The 25,205-nt window shown below is 37.5% G+C and overlaps 1 protein-coding gene across 1 annotated transcript in view; it reads left to right on the top strand.

The window, feature by feature from the left end:
- The window catches only part of ANO2 (anoctamin 2), a 205,885-nt gene that overhangs the window by 114,353 nt on the left and 66,327 nt on the right, over positions 1 to 25,205 (top strand). The window lies entirely within an intron of this gene.

Below are 25,205 nucleotides of genomic sequence, written 5' to 3'. Positions count from 1 at the left end.
AAGGAGGGCAGCTGCTTACTCAGTCCAAGGACAAAGAAGAGCATCTCTCTGTGGGTACCTGAAGAGGGGGAGTCCTGCACGCTCTGTAAGCCTTCCTACTCTTGTTCCTGGCAAACAGCAAGGGGTTCATTCATTGCATATCGTTATCACTGCAGGACTAGAGGAGATGATCTCATTGTTTTTTAAAGTTTGCAGGACTACCTGTTAAAGAGATGGGATTAGAACTCAGGTCATGTCTGTTTGGTCTTCTCCAATTTACTTCTGTGATTACTTTTTCACTGTTTGCATTTCAGGTGGTGTACCATAGGGCTTTTTTCACTTTATCATCATTGTCCCTTCTGATCCCAATATTTCTTTTTTCGCCTTCAGTCTGCTATTCCACACAAACATGCAGCTGAGTCTTTCTACGTGTATGGTATGGCTTCTTTTTCTTTCTGTGTTTAAGTGCATACCTGTTGATTCATCCAGGTGAAATGAGATAAAATATCAGGCTATGTAGTGGAAAAGGTGTCATGCTGAATTTGTCTGTATGAACTTAAACACGTATTTCCCCTCATCTGTATCTTTAAAGGGACTTAAAGGTGTTATAGCGTTGGGAATAACTTGCTTGAAGAAAGCTAATGTAGAGAATGTGGGAAACTTTGCAGGTGATCTGATAATTTTAAAAATGTCTGAGGACCTAAAGCTTTAGTATGTAGATAAGTCCTGTTCTTGACAGATTTTGTTTCCCAATGGATATGATACAACAAAAATATTTGTTCCTTAATTATTCCTACCCCAGGCTTGTTCTGTTAGGGAAACAGCACAGCATGGCCAGGTTCTGCCACTCTGTTCTTCAGGATTTGAAAGGCTCCCATATTAAAAAGCCAAGTTTTCATCTACTTTCATTTATTCCAGTAAAAAATTACTGGTGATGAAAATTAAGACCCTTTTCACCTAAGTGCCAAGCCAAGGAATATCACAGACTTTTAAGACCACTTTTGCTGGTTAGTTTCTCCTCATGAAATGGAAAATCTAGAGCAGATTCAGAGAGACAAACACTGAATCAGAAAAATGAAGTCAAGCACAAATTTGATTAGATTTTTTAACAGGTTGTAGAAGAAAGAAAGTAGACAATTGCCATTTTGGCTAACTTCCAGAATGGCTAAGATTGAATAACTAATAAAGTGTACATTTAAGCATAATTTAAAAATTACATTTGGATTTTTATCAAATAAAAGTATATTTTTCTAGGTTTGTACTAGGTGGTAAGAGATGGTATAAATGGGTTTGCATGGGAGCTGGAGCACTACCAGCCTGAGCAATTAAGGTGCAGAGTTAGAAGCAGGGCTAATATCTAAGGACAGAAAAGGATATCATGAAAGAATAAAAATAATCACAGGCTTTTGAGGAAAAGAATAATTATGAACAATTACAGAACTTCATTGCTATCCATTTAGGAAACATAAGGCCAAAAGCAATGTAGACTGAACTGTTCAAAACCCATAGTTGTGTAAGTAGTGAAGAGTGAATAAAACTTGCTATAACATTCTCCCACCCTATCTCCTTGTGCTAGTTTTTTGTAAGGAAGAAAAGAAACTCATAGGTGGTGAGGCAGAGGGGAAGACTGTGCTCCAAAAAAATTCCTGTTAGCTGATTTTGTCACCATGCCATGATGCATTGTCACAGCAGCAGAACAATATATATGTTTTACCTTGATTAATAGTGCCGAAACCGAGCTTTGTCTAAGAGCTGTTCTGTTGTGTGACTCTGATGTTATAAAGATTGTAATTTTTCCCTTGCCTGTCCCCTCCTCCACCTCTTCCCACACACTTTTTGTTTTTTATTTTTTGGTAACATGGGATTCCTAATGTAGTCACTAGGAATAAATACTTCCTTTCCATCTTGGATTTACTTCTTCATTGGTGAGTGCATGATGTGTTCCTTCATCCCCTCCCATTCTACATCACAAATCTCTGCCTTACAAGCAGTTATGCATGCCTGAAATCTTATGCATATACATAAACAATTACTGAACCTGGTTTAGAAAGAACTAGATGCTTCGTCTTGGTTTAGAAAACACTGAAGGAGTGTTAAAACTTACTACAGTTTCTCTTGGATCTGGTGGAAAGACTATAATTACAGATGTATTAAGAAGACTGCTCACATGCTGCTCATTGAAATGTAAGAATTAAATACAAATTAAATAAAAAACTGACCTGCAGGGATATGCTGACATGAAGCAGTGCAGTTGATAGAGAAGATACTCATCACTGGTTGCAAAGATGAAACACCCCCTGGATCTAAGAGGTTCTGTATATGAAATATAGATTTTGGTATTAGTTTGGCTAAGCAGAGTTTACAGTTTCTGCCATTTCCTTTGCTTTTGTGTGGAGTCAAAACTAACTAACCACTGAAGCTAAGAGTAGCACTTATTGTCTTCAAAATAAAAACATTAAATTATAGCTAGGAATTGCATAACCTATACATTGAAGAGCAAGGAAATATAAGCTGTAAGCAACAGAAAACAATTCAACCTGCTCATAGTAAATGTATGTGTATTAGCTCTAGACATCTCATTTCTTTCCATTGGAGTATCACACAATTTTCATTTTAGTCATTTGTTATAGGTGGGATTTCTAATGTTGGGTCTAGTAAAGTTTTATCTATTTTCAGTAGCTTACAGCTGTATAAAAGAGTAACTCTTCATGACAGAATTTTCTGTTATAAATTTCTGAATAGATTTTGGAATCCCCAACTTCTGAATGTCCAAATTTTCAACTTTAACGTACTTTTTGACGTACTCCATTGGACAGAAGCATAGAAGCTACTTATGTGGAACAATCTCTGTCTTAAAAATGCATATGCTGAGTCTTCTCTTGCTCCCTAATTCCTACAAAGCATAAGTTCACCTTCACTCTTTCTTCACCATTGCTGCACCATAGGCTGGTACTGGTCTGTGTTTGCCATGTGTCTTTTAACAGTGTGAGATACAACTTTTTTGTTTCATAAAATTTATAATGGCTGCAAACGAGAAAGCAGAAATGAGACTTTTCTAAAATGCAGTTCTAGCTTGTCCATTGATGAAAAATGAAGCTACCATTGCAATTCCAGTGGAGCTATTTGCAGTTCCAAACATTTCAAAAGTATTTTTAATATTTGACCAAAGTTTTTTGTCCCTAAGGCATTACCAAATATTAAGTAACATATTGGTTCCTTCTACTCTGCTAGATCCTAGTGTGGCCAGTCAGTACAAATAGGAATCTTAGAATAGTTTGTGCAGGCTTGAATTGTTAGATCTGAACTTTTAATTCTCTAGAGAATTTTAACAGCACTGATTGTATCTGCTCATTATTACTGTTCTAAACAAATATCTAATTCACATTCTTGTTTCTTGCTAGTGGCCAAATAAACACTTCATTGAAATATTGTTTTCAAAATCTGTGTCTCACAGAAGGTTCCAATTTCAGTGTAGTACTGTCTTTAATTTAGGGCTAGATTGTGTAATTCTTAGTGAAGTGTTTTAAGGTTTTCTGATGGGCTTAGAAGCACAAGTTAAACCCTTGCTCTGGAGTAATTCTGAACATCCTGCTGCCCCTCTCTTGAGTCAATTATGACTGAGTTTTGGGGCAATCATTGCAGGAAAACAAAGGTAATGGGGTGTGGTGTTTAAATGCATTTCAATTGCATGTGCAGCTACATTGCCTACAGTGCTAGCTGGACTGATGTGATGAGTCACTTCTATTTGTCCAAATATTTTGTTTTATGGAGAAAGCAGTTATGACATTCTAGAAGAAGTCCAAGGCAGAAAGGCCTTAGATGGTCAAATTGTTAGTGGTACACAGCTATTCTACCTGATATTCACATGAAGGTATGCCCAAAAGAGTACGAGTCATTAGCATAGCTCTTCACTTTCATGCTTCCTAGCTGTTCAACAGAGCCATCAGGATTGTGAGAAACTGCTGGCTGTTGGCAAGGAGAGCTATCATCTTTCATATGATACCTAATGGCAAGTCATTTCAAATAGGAAGTGGGTCAGCCAGCTGCATTCAGAAGTGTTTTGTAGGGAAAATGACCATATTGAGGTTAGGAGACTGCTCTGAATCCCTGGATGGCTTTTGGTAAAAGTATAGGAGGCAGAAATTTCAGGCAAGCAAAATAAACTCCAGCCAGCCAGATGAAACTTAAACAATGAACCCTGGCAAGCCTACCCTGAAAATCTAGAGAGTCCCAAGTTTACAGCAAGCAAGTTTCTCCAGGTTTCCCATTTTGCTCCCGGAGCTTTGTACAGACACGGTGCTGTTCTGCATGCACTCAAGCTAAATGTGAAACAGCCTTTAGGAGTGGCCCAGTGCAATAATTTAGCAGTATGCAATGAAACTCACTAAGGATTATGCTCTGTTTCAGCTGAAAAATAATTGGAGTCCATACAGCATGCCAAAGCATTTCACTGCCAAGCCAACCAAGTGTGTTGGCTGCAGTTTTATAAGGAAGAGAAACCTTCAGTCACTACCAGATGCACTCTGCTGATGCTGGTGGAGCCCAGGTATTCAGCAGAGGTGGCTGCTAAGAGATGAGCTGTTGTGGAGGATGGCACATTTCTCCTACAGTCTGGGAGGGTCTACGTTTGGGCTGTTCTCAGGGAGGGATGCTGCTCATTGATCTAGAAGCTAGAGGTATAACACTCTCATCACAGCTGTCAGGAATGCAGGCCAGAGGATAAATTGAATTCAATTCGTTTTAATTTTATATATGGCTATGTTTTCAAAAGGGCTGAACAGCCGATAGCTCCCACTGAGAATAGTAAAAACTGTTAGGAGTTGAGCACTTTTGAAAATCTGGCAAGCTGAGCCTTTTCAAAAAGCATCTCTAAAGTTTTCTTTTGCAAGGGCTGAAAGAATGAGCTGTTCTCAAAAATTTGGACCTGAGAGGCAACAACTGGAGTAGGACCATTTTTAGGGTGCTTTGGCCTTTCTTTTGTCTGGCCAGTGATTATGGCCCTATGAGGTGAAGATGTACGCACATCACTGCCAGGCTCCAGAGCCATTGGGGAGAGGTGGTTGGGATATTTCCAGGGATGAAGTATCAGCTCTCCTGTGCCCATAGGTAAGTGTAATGTGCAAAGCTCACATGGACAGCCTCAATGTATCCCTTTCAGCCCTATTTCAGGGTTCTGTTATTTCCACTGAGAAATGGGTTCTGTTATTTCCCCTATGGGATTGAGTGCTCCTCTCTATAGAAACAAAAGGCGGGAGGAAGGCTATGTTGTCTCTCTGCTGTAGATACCTCATAAAAAGAAAAGTAAGTTATTTCCTTTGAGAGACAACCTAGGGAGCACTGCCTGAAGAGGTGTTCTTTGACCATAGATAATATAGGGAGCAAGCAGCGAGTACTAACACTCCACCTGAGCCTGTAGAAATCTATGGGGTCTCATGTGAGATGCTGCCTAGCATTACTTGCCATGCTATATTTTTTTTTTGTTTTCACCTCTTGCTTTGAGTGTTTGATGGACAGAAATTGCAAGTGATCGAAGTGAATAGCTGCTTTTATAAATACTGCCCCAGGGTAAATGTCCTATTATTTTCAAAATGAGTATGGTTAACAGTTGAAAATAGAGTTAAAGAAGAGAATGCAGCTATGACTAAGCCAGCTGGGTCCCGTGTACATCATTCTGGTGAGACAGAGCAGTAAAATGGATTATCAAACAGGAGGCAGATATGAAGGAAAGGCAAGGTACTAGTGGGGAAGACCTAGGGACTGACACATTCCCTTGTCTTGTCAAACTTACACTAAGAGTTGTGTCCCAGATGGGGATTAGGAATCCAGGAAACGTCATGCTATCTAGATGGACACGCTATCTACTGCAACAGCAGTATCAAAATATCTAGGCTATGTGACACAAAACTTCTTACTCCCTGCTCTTCTTCTGTCTGTGATTATGCACCTTCTCTCAGATCTGCTGAGAATCTGCTGCTTTAGATTACTCAGCTAAAGAGGATCCACATTAAAAAAAATACTTCAGTAGTTACGCTCTTGAGACTTGAACATCTTGAGTATGTTTGCAGCAAGAATGCCTCACATTTAAAACGCAGTCTTCTATGTGGATTTGCCTTATTGATGGTTCCTGAGAGTGGGATTTATATTGTCTTTTGGTTTTTTTAACTGGATAGTGTAAGGAATATTCATCCCAGCTACTGTGCTCTGCTTCTTTTGTTCTGTTTGAGCCTGGAGATTGGTGCTGAAACACCTTCTGATGGAGAACTAGTAATGAACAGTCAAAGCAGTGCACCACCACAGTAGCAGGCAAGTAATAATTCACAGAAGAAAGAAAACTCATAAACCTGATTGTTTGGTTTGGTTTTTTTTTTTTTCTTTTGAGATTATGAGTTAGTAGATTTTACTTTTGGTTTATTATATTTTATCATGTGCTGACCTCTAACTTCAGAAGAAACAGGCCAAGCAGGTGCTAGCTAACACTTCTAGGATGAAAGGGATTTTTTGGTATTTTGCAAAAAAAATCTGCTTACGTTTTGGTCAAGTGAATGAATAAGGAACATTTTACAATGAGGTAAATCAGACCAACTAGAACTTACAGCAAAACCCAATGATAACAGCAAGGCTGCTCAGCTTCACAGTGGCTTGATAAAATCTTTAACCAGGACCTTACTGTTCTGCCTTATCTTGCACTGTCATCTGCATAGAAAGTCTCCCAAATATGATATTCCATAAGCATGTTCAAAACGGCTTAATCATCCTAACATCAGAGCAGGCTATTCTTTTTTTGCTTTCTTGAACTCATGTTGATTTTCTATGGAGTCCAATTGATAGTCATTAGAAATATTATGGGATAAACCAGTGAAAAGACAGGGAGGTACGGTGCTGTTTTGTTCTAAATTATGAAGTGATTTGCATATGGAAAAGGTTGGATAATTCTGGCCTGAGGATTACTCCTTAGCTTTCTTTAAATATAAATGATGCACTTTAGAATGTTGTTTAGCTGGATAAGAGTAGAAAATGGTATCAAGGAACAAATACTAGTTTGGCAAGATTTGTCAATTAAAGTTTCTGGAATTCTTTTTTGTTCATGAAAATATATAAGCTCAGATTTTTGAAACAACAGCACAAAAAGATTTTTCTCTGGAAGAAACTGTGGTAACCCTATGAAAGGATTGGTATGATCCACAGCCTGATGCCAGGCATTACATCTTTGCAAAAGGTAAACGCACAGCCTAAGGGTTATGCATGCCTTCAAAAGTACAGACAGGATCAGGATATACATAGTCTGATGCTTTGGAAAAGGGAAAGGATGCCGTCTATATGCAGAAAAAAAGGAATAATGCCATTCCAGGCACCCATTGCACAATGGTTTCTTTGTCACAACATGACAGTATTATCTAAGGCAGATTCTGGGGAAAGAAAAGATTAAGTGGGAAAAGAACTGTAGCAACCACTTACTGTCTGTAATAAACTAGTAGCTAGTAATGCTAACTGTCATCTAAAATTATTCAAGTTACAGAAATCTTTTTTTTTCTTTCTTTTTTTTTTTAACTTATCTTTACTTATTGGATTGTTGCTATTGTTGTTCACCTGGCAGAACTGCCATTTTTTTCTTACTTGGCTAGGTATGTATCACTTCCCTACTTGTGGTTCTTCTTTTGTGTCCCTCTGCTTTTCTAAGCCAGTATCTTACAAACAAGAATCTCATACACTGAAGCTCATATCGACAACTGAAAATAACTGGCTATGTTAGTTATAGCAAATCTTTTAAAGCAACAAGTTGATAAAGTTGAATCAAATAATTCTGAGTTGTTTTAGCTTAAATTAAATGGTAGGTTAAACTTTCCTCAGGCTATAGCTGTAGTTTTTAATTTTAGTAGCAATACTGAGAAATGTAGGAAACTTCTTTTCAAAACTAACTAGTCTGAAGTGATCAGGGACTAAAATGTGGGCAAGGCTTCAGTTTTCTTAAAGTTAAATTTATAAAAACTTACAGAAAGCATTTGTATAGAAGGATTCCATATGATTTAATGAATAAGATCACTGAGATGATAACTTAATGAATATTTTCCTTCAAGGAGGATTTTGAAAGCAATAAGAATACTAAAAAGTAGTGGAGGAAAACAGATTGTTCAGCAAAGAAAACTGTATCTTGGGAGGCAGAAAGAGCAGGAGTAAACAAGAATTGCCAAAAGTCCAGCTTGAGCTAAATTTTGCAAAGGAAATTTTTAAAAAAGAGAGACACACACACCCCCGCAAAACCCCAAAGCAATTGTAGGTGCACATCTACAGTGAAGAAAAAGGAGTGAAGAAGTATGGGCACTGTTCAGTAGGGCTGGTATTAAAGATAATCCAGTTATGGTATTAAAATTAATCACAGAGTTGTAGGATGATATAGATTAGACAGGATCTCTGGAAATCTTCCAGTTCACTCCCTTGCTCAAAGCAAGGCCAACTTTAGAACAGTTTGTTCAAGGCCTTGTTCAGTCAAGTTTTGAAAATCTCCAAGGATGGAGATTTCCAGCCCTTTCTGCAGAATCTGCTGTAATGTTTGACTGATCTCATTGTGAAGAGCTTTTCTCTGATCTCTGATGGGAATTTCCCTTGTTGCAACTTGTGTCTGTTGCTTCTAAACTTATCACTCTGCACCTCCAAGAAGATTCTGGCTCTGTCTTCCCTATACCCTCCTTCTAGGCAGTTGTCTACAGCAATAGCATCTTTAGCCTCTGCTTCTTAAGACTGAACAAGTCCATTTCTTTCGGCCTTTCCTTCTATGTAAAAGGTATATCCCCATAACCATCTTGATGGCTTAATGCTCAACTTGTCCCAGTATATAAATGTCTTTCTTGTACTGAGGAGTCCAAAACCAGACGTAGATTTTTAGATGCAGTCTCAGAAGAGCTAAATAGAGCAGGAGAATTACTTCCTCGACCTGCTGGCTTTTCTTTTGCTAATACAGCCCGCTATGTGGGTGGCTGCCTTTGCAACAAGGGTGCACTGCTGACTTGTGTTCAAACTGTTGTCCGAGGGACCACCAGATCCTTTTTGGCAAAACTGCTTTCTACCACTTGGACCACAGGCTGTACCATTGCATTCCATCCAAGTGCAGGATTTTGCTTTTTTGTTTGCAGAAATTAATGAGTTTCTATTGATTCATTACTCCAGTCTGCTGAGGTCTTCCTGAAGAGCAACCCCGCTCCTCAGGGTGTGAATCACTTTATCCAATTTGTTATAATCTGCAAACTTGTGAAGAGTCCCAACATCCAGGCTGTAAATGAACATATTAAACTGTATTTGCCTGAATATCAGCCTTTGAAGGACACTGCTGCCAGTTGGACTTTATACTATTGATCCCAACCCTTTGACCAGCAATTCAATCCATTTTTCAACCACCTTACTGTTTGCTTACCCAGTCCCTATCTGCCCAGTTTGACTATAAAGATACTGTGGGATATATACAGATTCTGCCATGGTTTGCCTTGGTTGTGAAAAAATTGAATTGGGAGCGAACACAAGATGGCTGCTAATGGAGGAAATTCTGCAACCGAGGAGGAAGCTAAACTCAAAGAGCTTTATGACATGATCCCTAGTCACAAATGCCGTAACAAGTAGTTGTAATAACTCTGTCAAAACTAAGAGATATTATACAGTTGTTAACCACCTCTCTCTTCCTGCTCTCTTCACCTCCCCCCCCCAAGCACACATACCATAAGAGTGTCAGGAGTTACCCAGGCTGCCATCATCATCTGAGCACTATTTGAGTGTTATTCCCAGATGCAGAACAAATTTAAATCTATCAATAATTAAATATACAGAGGTTAAAAGCAAAAAGGAATAAAATAATTCGTTAACTTACCATAAGTAGATTATGTCTGACTTATGTGGTATCTGATGTTGAAAACAGAACATTTAGAAACAAAGGAAGTTTGGCAGGAATCACTTATCTGAATTTGATACAATGCTGTGTGGGAGATTACAACACTGAACAGCTCTAGAGAAATAGAGAAATTGTAATGTGTGAGTATATTGAAGGTTTTATTGAATGGAAGTTATTGGTGGAGTTCCAGATAGAGAATTCCTGGTGGAGCTCCTAATAGAGGTTACTGGTAGAATTTTACATTCATTATGAGAAAAGAAGATGTCTTTCTCTAGAAAACTCATTGAACTATGGAAGGAGACTTTGTATGGATGACTAGGGCTTAGACGATTAGGACTTAGAAGACTAGGGCATAGAAGCATACTTTTCTGTTGCCTTTTACCTCTATTTTTACAAGTATACATAGGTAGAGCAAGTGCACATTGCTACCATTTTCATAGTATTTTTCTCCTTACACATGTCCTGTTGGATACAAAGCAGTGGAAAACCCAGTCCCACAAGAGGAAACAAGTTTAAGAGGTATGTAAATGGGTTTGTGAAAACATTTAAGTATGTTTTCACCCAGAATAATCTCCATGAGAGAAAATACATTTTGAGTCATATCTGATTGGTACTTAAAGGTACAGAAGTGGTCTGGCTGAAAACATAGAAAAATAAAAGATTGTATGTGAGAGAGGTGCTTATGGAGAAGAGGGTAGACTATATTGATATAGAAAATCTCAAATTTCTAACTATGCAGAGCTTAACCGTTAAGCAACTTTTGTTTTTTTTTTTTTTTTTTCTGGAAACAGAGCTCTATCACAAACTTGCAGAATTTTCGCTAGATCATCCAGTCTTGAGTTATGGTGTTGAGGAGGTGGGTTGAGGCATGGGACTAGGGATCATGTCAGAACTGGTGAGCTGCCTCTTGTGAGGTTCAGCTTAACAGAAGCAAGGAGGTTGTGCTTTGAAATGTGTCATATATATCTGAAAGAGAGATGTGCTCATAATGTTCACTGTATAGGACTGTGGTTGACACAATTAAAAGGTCTTGCATCTGAAACAAAGCAGTTGCAACACAGACCAGCAGGAAAAAAAAAGTTGACTCTATAATAACATAGAATGCGAGATGGCTAGGAAACATGGTATGCATTTTTACTGTTTGATATCATACAGGAAACTTCAAAACAGGCAGAAATACATTTACCACTTGAGGGAAGTACTGTACCACCAAATGAGATAAGGAAGACCCTACTTTTAGAAACTGGCACATCACAATATTGCTGTGGTTTTCACAATGTGGCTAATAGTATAACTGAAAGTTGCTCTGAAGTTCTTCAGCCAATTAGCATTATCTTTTCATTATTAAATCAGCAATAGCTTGTAGATTTAATTATCCTACTTTCATTTCTAAGGCTAGTACTTCATACTGACAGACAGCGATGCATACAGTAGGTTTTATGTGGTGAGGAAGAAAATATTTTATAGTGAATCTAAAAAGCTTTTATGGAATGGAGAGGTATTCCTTAATTGGGTTGTATATCATCAGGATTTTAATAAATTCGATTAAGGGCTTGATTATGCTATTCTTTTCTCCAGAGCCCTTACTGAAGTCAAAGGGAGAGGTACAAAAGGAAAACTTGCAAGACAAGGTCCTGGCATGAGAGAGCATTAAGGAAAGCTTTATCGCAGAAAGCAGACACACAGCATCTGTATTTATTACAGTGTTAAAATTAGATAGATATTTATAAAGAATTTTCAGGGTATTAAAACCATCATTGTCCATATAGTAGAAATCACAGGCTTTACCTTAGTTGTTCAGTAGGAATTACTCTGTAGCCAAAGTCCATCGAAGTGAGGGGGTACTGTTTCATTTCACCTGACTTTGAGTCAGGTTGTTAGAAATGGTGATTGTACAGCTGCTGTAACTGTTACAGATTTTCATCAAAAATAGATTATGAACAAAGAACGTTAAAACTTGAAGATTTTCAAAAGTCTTTTGCATGTGCATGATTTTACCACCAGAACTAATCTTGCTAACTGGGGATTCATCACAGCAGTAAAATTAGCCAGATATAGAAGGAATTAGATCTGTGAGTCTATAAGGATTGTGTCAAGACTTGAGAGCTTCGTGTAATTTACTGAGCTAGTTTATTTTTGAAGAGGAAAATGGCAAAATCAATATGCATTTGATTTCAAATGTATTGATTTCAGATTTTCCTTTAAAAGTTAGTTAAGTAGGCTTTTTACTCAATGGTCTTCCTTTATAGGGCTGTTTCTGAGAATGCAGAATTTTTCAGAAGAAGTAGAAGGAAAGGAATAGTTCTTCTTATTAGTATTTTATGTCTGTATTTTCAAAGATTTTATGTGAAAAATGTGTTGGCAGTGAATTATCTTGGAGTTACAGTGCATAATTACCTTTTTCTTTATGTGAACATTAAGAACAAATTTGTAAGGATCATATTCCATTTAGATCATACAAGTGAACACTAAAAAGAAGCCAAGTAATGCCTAATGTCATAATAAGTCTTGTTTTCCATTTCTGTTCTAGAATCTCCTTTAGATGATTCTGCTGTTGGAAAGGTTAGGCAGTGTTAATGCAAGATAATGTTTGTAGCATTGATATTGTCTCACTGAATAGCTGCACAATTCATGCTTAAAAACTATGTCAGGGCCCCAGAAATTTAAAGTAATCTGGGTTTATACCATATTCTAAGGCCGAATAATTAAATGCATATTTAGTATTCAGTAAAGCTGAATATATGGCTTTACAAAATATAAAAACATTACTCTCTTCTGGAAGACCCAATGCATCTTCTTTGTATCTCAATGCAAAATAAATGCTATATCTTTATGGACTCATAGCAAACTGACTTGCATATTTATATGCTGCAAAAGTTTATTTTGTCTCATAATAACCCTACAAGTTAAAATTTGAATGTTTTCTTCATATATTTGGTTAAATACTTCAGACTCTAGGCAGACTTATGGTGAAGATTGCAAGAAAGCTAGGCGATTTTGTTTCTTATGTAAACATTTGCCAAAAGGTCCCAAATTATTTGCCATATCAACCCAAGCTAACTAAATGTTTTGGCTAGGAAAGGGTTTTATGACTGAATTCACAAAAATGCCCTTGCTTCTTACCTAAGACCTTATATGCCAGTTAGCCAAGAAGACAACTGCCAGTTCATCAACAAAAACTACCATATTTATTAACATGGTATTAAGTCAATATAGGTTGGGGTGTTTTTCAGATATTCCTGCCAAGACCATGAAAGAAATTGGGTAACATGTTAGTGTTCAACCCAACTATTTTATATCATGGAATTACTTCATATTGAAAAGGGAGTATTATTGCTTCCCACTGACTACAGTACGATCTCTGAGTATTAGGAGATGTAGATTTACACAGGTCAATCTAGAAAAGATTATCCTGGGGAAAATAGCGTTCTACGATACAGATCCTGGCAGCACTTTTAAGTGGTGTGGCACAAATAAGAACAGTGGAGGTGAGCATAGTTTCAAGTATTTTCAGTGCCAAAAACACCAAATTGGTATCACTTAGTCGAATGGTACTCTGCTGATGTGTTGGTTTTTCTCTTCTTGTGTATTTAAATAAAATAAAGGTGTCAAAGCTGTTCTGCTTTTGCTGTGGAGGACATGAACAGACATATCAAAGGAGTCTATGTACAGAAGTGGATATCTCTCTCTGTTTGAAGTCTGGACAATTTTTTGTTGAAGTGAACTAAAAATTAACATTCTCTAACAACAACATGAAGAGTATGAAAAAGTATAGCTGATTTTTACCACTATCCATTACGTCTAATTTTTGCCATGTCTGGCAAGCTGAGGATAGCAGGTTTCTGATAAGCAGGCAGGCATGTGTAGGTTGCAGTTAGGGCTGCCGTATCTTAAAGAGGCTTCTCAGATGGGCCAATCTTCTTAAAAAAAAAGTTTCTGCCTTTTTCCCATGTGCTGTGCTGGCTTCCAGTTTACCTATTATGGATATATGGGGAGATGTAAGCAGTGTTGTTCTTCCCCTTATTATTTAAGGCAGAGAAGAAAGACTGTTTTCCTTCTAGCTGCACATAATACTTTTTTGGACTGCTAAAGTCTGTTCGTCTTGGTGAGTCTGAAGCTGTACACGAGCTTGTAGTCTCTGATGGTAATCTGCAATAGGGTTTATGGAGTTGCTCCATGACTCTGCTGCTAAGATTTGGCTAGCACACCTCTCCTTAGTCAGATTTTCCTTAGAAAGAGGTAATTACTTTCTCTGTGTTATTCTGCAGCCAGTACTGGCTGGTAAAAAGAAATAAAATCTGTTTTCTTGTATGGAATGGTAGGGGAACCTTGTATAACATGACAAGCGATCACTCCGTGCTTATGGGAAGGTGTTAAGACCTTTCTAAATTTTAATGAATGTTACTTGTGTTGTGGGCTGGAAGAGAAGGGTAAACCTGTGGAAAATATGAGGTACTGGGGGCTGAAAGGGAGACCAGCTGGCTAAGATGCTACTGATATGACAGTGATCTGTAGGAGATGGTACGGTGCTGTTTGAATATGTGGAGCTACATAGGTGTTCCCATGTTCTCCATGAGCAGTGGAGTTTCACTAAGCAATATTATTGGGGAACCTGCTTAAGCCTTTCTTGGTAAAATGGTACCTGTTAATATGTTTCTGCCTGTTTGGAGAGATGTCTGAAAATAACTTTTTGGATTTGTTTGTGATTTAAAGTATAGGGACTTGGGGAGGCTATAGCCATGGAAATCATAAAACTTAGAATGAGAACTGGAGATGTATGTCATAATTGCAGCAGAAGCAAAAACAGGATGAATTTGGCTTATAGCTAGGGGTGATGATAGGAAGATTGAAAGACAAGGTATAAATGAGCCAAAACATGACAAATCTGTAGTCAGGTGCAACTTCAGGATGTCATTTTCAGAAACAACAGTGTACTTTCATACAGCTCTAATTTACTTGTGTTATTGTGAATTTAACAGCAGAGAAATGAAGATGAAAATAGGAGGAATTCCACTAATGACTTAATCTGCCTTTTACTTCCTGTAAGTTTCTATAAGAAGGAAGTTTTCATTTAACATTGAGGGAAACACTTCCTTTTAATCTCCTTAAGGTCTATGGATGATTTCAATGTGAGCTGAGCCTCAGGTGACAAGTATTCAATACTTTTTTGCACTATGTCATGCCTGGTAGCTGGAGTAAACTTACTAATTTTAGAAGGAATATAGAGTGAAATATAAATATGAGAGGCAGAGTTCAGATCTAGGAAAAGTATGATCTGTCTGTTGCAATGAAAGTCATAACAAATTGTCTAGTGTCAAATTGCAACTATAAAAATAATTTTAATACCCCAAAGCTCTTTCATGCAAAGTGTAATTTATCATAGAAATGGCTATTGATAATCTTACAGCTGTGTTTTCATTAGCAGGTAAGGAGAAGACAAAAATGACAGTTATTTGTTCAACTTTGATTGTCTTGTGAGTAGGAATAGCGTTTATTCACATTGCCTTCTGCAAACAGCAAGAACAGAGCTCCCACCTTTCTGGAAACCTGCTGCTGGCCTGCTATTTGAGATTTTCTTGTTGTTGGAAATACGTATCAGATAACTGGCTGAGCATGACTGCCTACAGTGTTAGATACCCTGTCTTTCACTAGTAGAAGATGCAAGCAAAATCACTTACTATGCTACAATATGAAAGACCTCACTGGAGAAATTGAATATAAAAACATTCTCCCATCACGGAAATGCTTTTTTACTCTGCATGAAAAGCCTGATATAAAAAGAGCCTTGCTATCATATCTAAACAGCATTGGGATACCTTTAGAAGTACATGCTTATATGTATTTGCTCATGCGTGAACATGTTTGTGCATGTGTGTGTGTTTGTAGGAGGATATGCACTTTTAAGTCTGCCCTTATGTGTGCTGTACAAGTCATTATGAAGTGTAACACCCAAATGAGTGTTACATTCTATTATTTAACAGGAAAAATTACTGCCTTCTTTATTATGGCTGAAAACATTCGACCAACTCTGAGAAGGGTGTGGGTTTTTACAATGTAGCTGTAAATTCAGAGGTGAGGGATGGCTTAAAATACAACTTGAATGAACCTCTTTGCTTAATATGGACGTTACAACTGAATCCTTTTCTTAAATAACATGCATCATTCTCTGTTTAAACTGGAAAAAAAAAATCTTAGACTCACACAAAAAGACTGTCTAAAGTCAACGAAAGAAAGGAAACTCAGAGGTTAGGACTGATACTGTGCTTAACTCACGTTGCTATGAACATCTTTTCTGGGAAATTGTGAGTATGTGGCACTTGTTTCTAACCTGTGCTTGAAATGTCAAAATATCCTTCATACAAAACTGTATAAAAATGTACACAAAATCCCATCCACTGGTAATGTGGCTGGACATATGATTAATGGGGTTCAGAGCGGGATCAGTCTACAAGAGATTCCTACTCTTTCTGGTCTTTTACCTGGAGGAGGAGATGGCCCTTGCATAACAATTCAGAGCTGGGAGAAGATCCTCTTTTTTAAATACTCATTTGTTTCCTTGACTTTAAGACCATTCCTGTTGTCATAGCAGGCCTACACGAGCCGGTCTGGATCTAGATGTTGTCTCCAGATCCCTGCTTCTGGCAAATGGAGTTTGTATTTTACACATATTCAGGCACATACTTATGTTTCTGCTTAAGCATTTTGTGCATGCCATCAGCCTTATTCTGCTTGTCCAAACCATGATCATTTCACTGCAGAGTTCTCTGCTGAATGTCGTATGAAGGTTAGAATTATGTGAGGAATATACTTGCTTTCCTGAAATTGCAGGTTCCTATCATCATAGATAATATGTGTGCATGCAAACTGTAATTGTCCCATTAATTGTAATTGTCCTAGCCTGTTCCTGGCTGTTATAAGCCACCATTTCTGAACAAGACCTTGATCTCTGTTAAACTAGTATAAATCTGGAGTAATTCACAAGGCTTAATTGAAAGTCCTTCAATTTACATATGTAGAACTGAAATAAAAGTCTGACCCGCTGCATATGTTGCAGTATAAGAAAAGAAAGCAAACCAAACAAAACAAAATTGTCAGTGAATAATGAAGATTTCTTTCATATATGAACTTTACACTTTATGCCTTGCATTCTTCAGTTTTCATGTTCTGGGGGGAGAGTTTTCTTCATAAAAAGTCAAAAACAAATAAAAAAACCCCATGATTCTGGATTTCCAGAATTGTTTATACATGTGGGAGTGAAGGCTTTAAATTTTGATCTCTTGTTAGTAGAATATTTTAATAGCTTGAATTAAACATTTTTTTACTTCTTAATTAAACTGATATTATCCATATTAGCTCTTTCACTGATAAAAATCCAGTTGAGTTAGCAAGTTATACAGTTACCAATCCAAAACTCCACAAAAAATGTTCCCGATTCACATGGTATGTTTTAATGATACATTTTATATTTGGGTCCAATTAGCAGACATTTGCCAAATACAGATATGTCAGTAATTCTCTATTAAATAGGGACAAGATTGTCATATAGAATCCAGAAAAGTTGGAAAATTATGTCACTTTAATAATTGTTTCTTAATGCATTAAATTAAGGTAGAAGGAGAGTTGTATGAGATTGAAATACTTCACTTATAACCAGACTTTTCTGTATTACTTAGGCAGAGGCATATCAAATTGCTAATAATTTCCTAAATCAGCTTTCTGAAGCATATTCTCTCAGACAGATAACTCCGCTGTGCAGAGGTGATTCCTCCAATACAAGATTATTCCATCAATTTTGAATCATATGAGCAGTTCTGACAGAAGGGGTTAGCTCAGAAACCTTCACGAGTTTATTCTTTATTGCATTTTTCTAGCTAACTACTGTGCTTCATTTTGTGTGTTGGGTATGCTTTTCTGTTGTTCTTATAAAATCAGTAAATACGTTTGGTTACTTGTACCAGAAACAGTGCACTTAGCTAATAGACCACAGTCCCCAGTCTATCTGACTATGTGGTAGCCCCTTGTGTCTTTTTTGTACCAGCACCTGTTTGTAAATAAATGTGGGTTTTGTTTTATTTGGTCACATCAATGGACGTCAAGAAGTATGTATATACTTCGATAGATATTAGCATATGTCTATATTTCTGCAGTATAATGATACAATCTAAATCAATTAATGTCACAAAATACAGTAGAACATGATTGATGACAGTGACAGGTTTTTTTATTTTCACTGATAGTAACTATATGTGTCGTGAAATCTTGCACTTCATTGTAAGAGAGAATCCACTGTTTTATGTGGAACTTTATTCCTGCTGTTCTTATACATATAAAAAAGTCTCATATTACTGATCACTTTATATTGCTAGTGGCTTTATGTGGCTGCAGCATTAGATCGATACTTAGATCTCCATAGGGCACCTGGACCTCCTGAATAAGTTATGCTTTGACGTGATCTGGCTGTTGCAAAGAGTGATTCTGCTGGAGAGCATTCTCTGTGCTGTGCCTCCTCATTTGGGAGGAAAATTATCATTGACTGCTCGGTATTATACAAAACGATACATATGCAAAAGATTTCGTAACAAATATCACATCTGAGCTGTGGGACTTAGAGAGATTTCTAGTACCATTAAGCAGCTCCTTGCAGTTACTGTTACACTAAGAGGTTTCTATTATTTTAGGTAACTGCTATTTTGATGTTCCATCCCTCTGTTATCCCAGAGGGTCTTGCCCTGCCTCTTATCACATGGCACTGTTCTTGGGGGAGAATCACTATTTCTTTCTCTTAATTTATAACCAATGGAATGGAATTTCAATGGTCAGAAATAGGTTTTGCCTTTAGAGGTATATAGAGAAACGCCCATTCTGTCAGCATAAGAATATACATACATGTGCTCTAAAGATGATTTTTTTTTCTTTTCTTTTTTTTTTTTTTCCCCAAGCAGGATAAAATAGCTTTGAACAAAAACCAAGGACCATCTTTTATTCTAATTAGGACCATCTTTTATTCTAGTTATAATTATATGTTTTCACTTTCAGTACTGCTTTCAAATACTCCATGAGAGGCACAGACCAACTTTGACTCCATATTCAACAGCATTCAGCTCCAGTTTCAGCATTTAGCCAAACCAAACTTACGCTTATGATAAGTTGGAATAATTCAAATTTCCTCCCAAGCCTTGATGCATTTAAAAACTAAATTAATATTACTAAATTGTACGTTTTGGCATGAAAATGACATACAAAATGCCAGAAGACATTTTCTATTCTCTTTTGTTATATATTCACAAAGAAAAAGTAAACCAATTGTAGATGCTTTACTTGGAGAAGTTGGCTCTTGCAGTAACAAAGATAACACGGATTTTGACAGCAGCCTTTGGCAAAATGGAAGAAAGATAGAGAAAACAGAGCACGCATGGCCCAGATTTTTTCATCAGGAAAGGAATGTTAAAGAAAATTTGAATTTCTGGTGTGTTATTTTCCTTTATTAAAGTAGAAAGGGTGAACATATTCAGAACAAATTGATGTGTATTTAGAAGCATGGTATCGCCCTTTGTCTCACCTGTGGAAAAGTGTCAGAAGCCTTTTCTCATTGTCCATAACTCAGGGGAGCATGTAGTAATCTGAGTATTGAACTGGAAGTCCAAGGAGCTAGAGTTCCAGCAATCTGTGAGTTAATTTCTGTTTTGCCCAAGTGTGTGAATGCAGGGTGAGAGAATGAAACTAGAATGAAACTTTCCCTGCTCTTCAACGCTGATTTTAGTTGACAGCTGTAATTCCTTCATCTGTATTCCTGAAGCACAAGGGAACTCTGTGTCAGTTTCCCTGCAGTTTGTCTCATTGAGGACCATCTCATTAGGTCAGGCTCAGTCATTTGTAAAGAAGCCTTTTAATAGTATCATCTGGAACATACACACAAAAATCAAATTGAAATATAGAGCCCAGTAACACCAGTACAACAACGAAACGCGCTCACGAAAATAGTTTTCCATTCCAGACTTTGGATTGGAAAGGATGTACTCCAGTGACCTGGCTCCATTCCCAGGACTTCAGCATCTATAAGAGTTGTAGCCCAGATTCAAGCCTTGAAGGAAGGTAGTATATTGGACATGCCAGCGCTAAGTGATCTGTAGCATTCATATGAACTACACGCTGTTAAAGACAGTATGGTGAAATGAGTTGCTGGGTCAGCAGCAACATGGGACCCAAAGCATATTCTCATCTTCTGTCCATGAACGATCAGCATCTTCAAAATCCTCCAATAAATTTCCAGGTTTATGAACTCTTGAAGTTTTATTACATACCTCAGAATATCTAATACTTTTTAAAAGCCCTGTTTCCTGAAGTCATGTGAATAGCTAAGAAGCATCATGTTATTTTGTTAAATTGTTACTTTTAGATATCCTGATGAGGAAGAAAATGGGAAAAATAGTGAAGACTCAAAATCCAGAAGGAAAGTAAAACAAAAAAGTGATAACGCCAGAATTTTGTAGTGTTTAGGAAAATGGACTTGAAAGTTTTGAAAATTTGGATTTTCTAATACTACATTTCTGTACTAGTTGCTGGTCTTTCTTGCTGCCTTCGTATCAGGTTCTTCTAAACCATGTTTAACTGTTTCAGTGAACACTACACTTGCCTGTAGCTGATAAGAGCTGTGAATGAGCGTTTCAAAGGTGGCTGTCTGGCATTTGCTTCGTTATACTTAAGTTTCTGTATCATGGTCATTTCTTTATAAGGCCACACCTCTTATCCCTCTCTATCAGTTTCTCGCCTCTTCCCCAGTATGTGATGCTGCTGTGGAGACTGCTCCTGCGCCCGAGCACAATGTGTGTTTCTTTGCCTAATGTAAATATTTCTGCATAGGTGTTAAACAGCTCAAGTCTCTGACTTGTGCCTATTGCTCAGCTTTTACATAGTTCTATACGGAAGAAGCAGAAACAAATCTAGTACAATTGAGAAGTGTAATGATTAGGCAGATTGATGAGTAACTAGCTGATACTGTGAAAAGAGACTTATTATTACAATTAACATTTTGCTGACTCTACACGTTTCCTATGTCAAGCATTAGGCATAGGGTACATTTCTTTATTAATACAAATGTTATCAAACTATTAAGCATGGACTAAAGATCTGCTTCAGATGAGGTATGATATCATAGTTCACAGTGCTCTTTCCAAAAGGTCATGAAATGTATCAATTATTGTGATGTGTATGAGATCTGCAGCAGAGGTTCTTCAGAGGGTTAATTGTTACTTTAGGCTACAGATTCTGCTAACTATGAAAACATAAAAAAAAATTAAGGAGATGCTTTGAGATGAGTAGTATTATTCTGTGGCTATCCCTCTATATAATGGCCAAATGGTGAACAGAGACTAGGCAAAGCATGGATCTTCCTGTATGTGGGGAATCCAATAGTAGTCCAAATCCCACAGACAGTAGCAGAACAGGATCTGATACCAAGTATGCAAGAGAATGAAACCACCAGCCAGATGAATTGCTGTGTCTTTCTGCTTTTCTGGATTGTAACACATGGGGAGGAATATGATTGTGACACAAATGAGTTTTCTGCATATCTGTTTATGGTCCCTGCAGGTAAAGGATTTGTCCCTATGTACTTCTTTTGAGTTGTATCAGTGATTGTCATTGAACATAACTTTATCTTGGGTGAGCTACTGAATGTTCAGGAGTCTCTGAATTCAATTAGAACTTGCATTAACAGAATGAGAGTGCTGAATTATTAAATAGTGCATGTTATATGAAAAAGCTACCAATTTAAAATGACTGAAGCTAAACACAGAAGTTCCAGTTCTCTCAAAACAGTGTTACAGCTTGGAATTTAAATGTCATGACTGGACTCCTCTATTCAAGAGCACGATAATGAATTTCAGCCATAGTGGGGCCTTTGCAATACCATTTTTAATAGGACATAGAATTTTGAATCCACAGAACTTAAAGATCAGCTTTATCACTGTATGTTCCCTCTTTCTGTAATTACAAGCATTTGGCAAGATGTTTCTTCTTAATACAGTTATGATAAAAACATAATACTTTGTCTTTCATTACTATTGCATGAGGTAGACTTTTTGCTGTTTTTCTTTCAAGCTTCTTTGTACAAATATGGACATATAATGTGGTGGTGCAGAGACTACTTTTCTATTCTGATAAAAATTGAAAAAAAATTTCTGAGAAAATATGTCTGTATTTGCAAATGCTGAATTTTTGCTCAGTATGTTGCCACTGTACGTGCACCGGTTTGGGAGAAAGTCTTTGCAAATTTTCCTTCTCTTCTTCTTACCCATTTTCTGCTTACCAAACAGTCTCTTCAAGGCAAACAGGCATCAGGAAGCAATTGACACATCTGAACAGCATTCCATAATGTCTCATCGCTTTTCTATCCAGATATAAACATCAAAATTAATACAGCTCAGGGCCGTACTACCTCTACATTTGGGAGATCTAGTCAAGGGCCAGACAGTCTTTCACAAAGCTACAAGATATGAGAGGACATAGTGCTGCACCAGTGAGTTTTGGCCTAGGGTTCAGGTAGGAACCACCTCGGATGCAGTGGTCCTCACAGTTCATTGCTTTTTGAAGTGGTTATTTCATCAGCAGCTGTTGAAGCGGGTGGAGTATGTTGAATGCAGTATGTCTGCATGCAAGAAAGCACAGACTGCAGGTCTGTCAAGCCTTTTTTGCAGGATCAAGTGAGCTGAAGTAGTTTTTTGTGTCTTCAATCCCAGCAAGTATATGCTATGTAGATTCTTACCGTTACCAGTAGGAGTCATTTGACATGACAACACACAACATGCATGATAAGCATTAACAGCAGGGTATTCACTGAGCACAAAACTCCACAAATCCCCCTGTGACATTTTCCTTCTGTAGACACCTGTTTGTACTGTGTTGGAAGAAAATTGAAAGCAGAGCTGCTAAAAAATTGTAGAGTTGAAACCCCTCTCCACTGGAAAATATTGTTTACTGAAGCTATTTTTTTGTAGAACACGTTTTGATTTTAATGAAATATCTTAGTTCAACTTTTATAGAGTGAGGAGTTTCCTACTGCTGTTATTAAATGACTTTTTTTTTCAAAATGCAATTTATGTTAGAGGGTTTTTAAAAATAGAATAGATCAAACCAAAATATTTTAAGTTGTTGACGTAAAACATTTGGTTCACAGTAATTAAAAACACTTTTAAAAACAAATACTTTAGCTTTTCATCCTAATTTGGGACATATCTCCCTCCTTCTTTTTTCTTTTCCTGAAATACTATAAAGTTTTCATTGGAGAAAAAAGAAAAATCACTTATTACCCTTTTAAGGTTGCTTAAGTGCCTATGAAGCCTAACTTTTCGTTGCCACCTGTTCAGAACAGATCTTTTGACTCCTTTTTTAGATTAAGATTGACTCGCTGATCCATCTTCTTCATTATTCTTATCCTTATGATCTCACCCAGGTTAAAGGAGAAGAAAAGGAAGTTTTGCTACCATCATTAAGATTCATGTTAACAGACATTTTTGAAACAAACAGAATATTTTACAGAACTCTATGCCAAAATACCATCCCTATCAATGAGAGATTCCAGTCTAAGATGAATGCTTGAAGAGAGCCAGTGAATAACATGGACATGTGAAGAGGAGCAGTGAGAAAAAAGCAGGAATAGAATGCCTGTGTGTTGTAGTGGAACCAGTCATTCTGCGATTCTGCGAATAGAGTAGGAAGACTGGGCAAAAGAGGGAGCAAAGACAGAGACCTTTACAAAGAGAGGCAGAGGCTGATGTCTCCAAATGAAGTAGGATTCGATAAGGAAGAGTGAGGTGTGTGCTGGAGGTTCTTTCATGTGAGGCCACATAGTGTATACAGAGAAATGGGACCAGAAGAAGAATGCTAAGAAAGGAATGATGTAGACAAAGTCATCGGGAGGTTTTCTGGGAGGCACCACGGCATAGATGCCTGCTCCTCATTCCAGAGAAGTCTTCTGGCGGGAGGCAGGGCAGAGGAAATATCTGTCTTGCTAAAGAATAAGGCAAGAATGGAAAAATGTGCACTCCAGAAGTTCTGTGACAAAGGGGCCTTATGGTGTCTGGGTTATTTCTAGAGTAGTAGAAATCCACAGGGCTAGAAATTATGACAGAGCTTCTTTTGTAATTGCTGGGGAAACATCCCACCCACTCGTCCCCAGAGGACATTCTGGATCCAAAGACTGGCAATCCATACTGAATAGCATCTCTGAATAACTTGTTTTGCATGAAGAGTAGCCACCTGGCATCCCTGGAGGTACTGACAATAGGATAATTCAGCAAAAGAGAAAGGGGTGGATGTGGGTGGTGTTCATATAATTTCTCTGAAGAGCGTCTACCTTAGATATGTCAGGTTCCATGTCTTGGGATAGTAGTAGGAAAGTGGGAGCTGAAATTCCTTGCTGGGCCTCTGAAGGCCCCAAAGTGCAATGTTGGAAATTTGAACTTGGAAGTTTGAGTTCACTGAGCTCCCTAGTCTCCTTTTGAACCTGTCAGTGTTGTATCACTTACAGACCTTTGTAAACCAGATTTCAGGGTTCAGTTGACCAACCACACACAATCCATGCCTGGCAGGACTAGCACAGTGTTAGTTTTCACCTTCTTTAAAATACAGAACAAATAGTTCATTTATTGAGCAAACAAGCAAACTGTTTTCTTTTGGCTGTTTCTCCTGCTGCCTGATGAAGCTCATCTGTGGTGAAATAAATATTAGACATAAATCCCAATAGAAGAAAACACATCTTTTCTTAATAATCCTGCACATTTAGTCAAATTATTTAAAAGGTTCCAGATGCTTAATCTGTTGCTAATTTGTTCATTCTTATTTGGACTTAAATGAAATTGCTTTATTTCTGAAGGAACTATTCCATCCTATTATTCACATGAATATATAGTCTTAGTTCTGTTATAATCCTATAGGTTCAGTTAGGCATTTCTACAAACATGAGAAAAATGGCATTGATGCATTTTAAGCAATAGGTGATGCAATTATAATATGTCCATCTATTTGTAGTTGGTGAATTTTGCACAGTGCCAATCCTATGAACTATGTAAACTGGTAGTAGCACAATTTCACAAAAAAGGAAAGCAAGAGCGCATGTAATACGTAATAATCCTCAGCACTTCAGGGAACTTGAATTAATTGTAGTAGTAGCTTCAGCTTTAGTTATCAGATGTATCTGGGGCAAGGATACTGCATTATCTTGCACAAAAGGACCAGAGAATAAGCTCCAAAAGTTGGAAATACATTTCCAACCTGAAACCATAGCCCACTAATGAAACTCATTGACTTGCGTGTATGTGTGTGTGTGTGTGTGTGTGTGTTTAGTTTGCGGGGC

The sequence above is a fragment of the Gymnogyps californianus genome, chromosome 1, assembly GCF_018139145.2.
Source record: "Gymnogyps californianus isolate 813 chromosome 1, ASM1813914v2, whole genome shotgun sequence".
Lineage (NCBI taxonomy): Eukaryota > Metazoa > Chordata > Aves > Accipitriformes > Cathartidae > Gymnogyps > Gymnogyps californianus.
The sequence above is the reverse complement of the archived record's forward strand: the minus strand, read 5'-3'. Positions and strand labels throughout refer to the sequence as shown.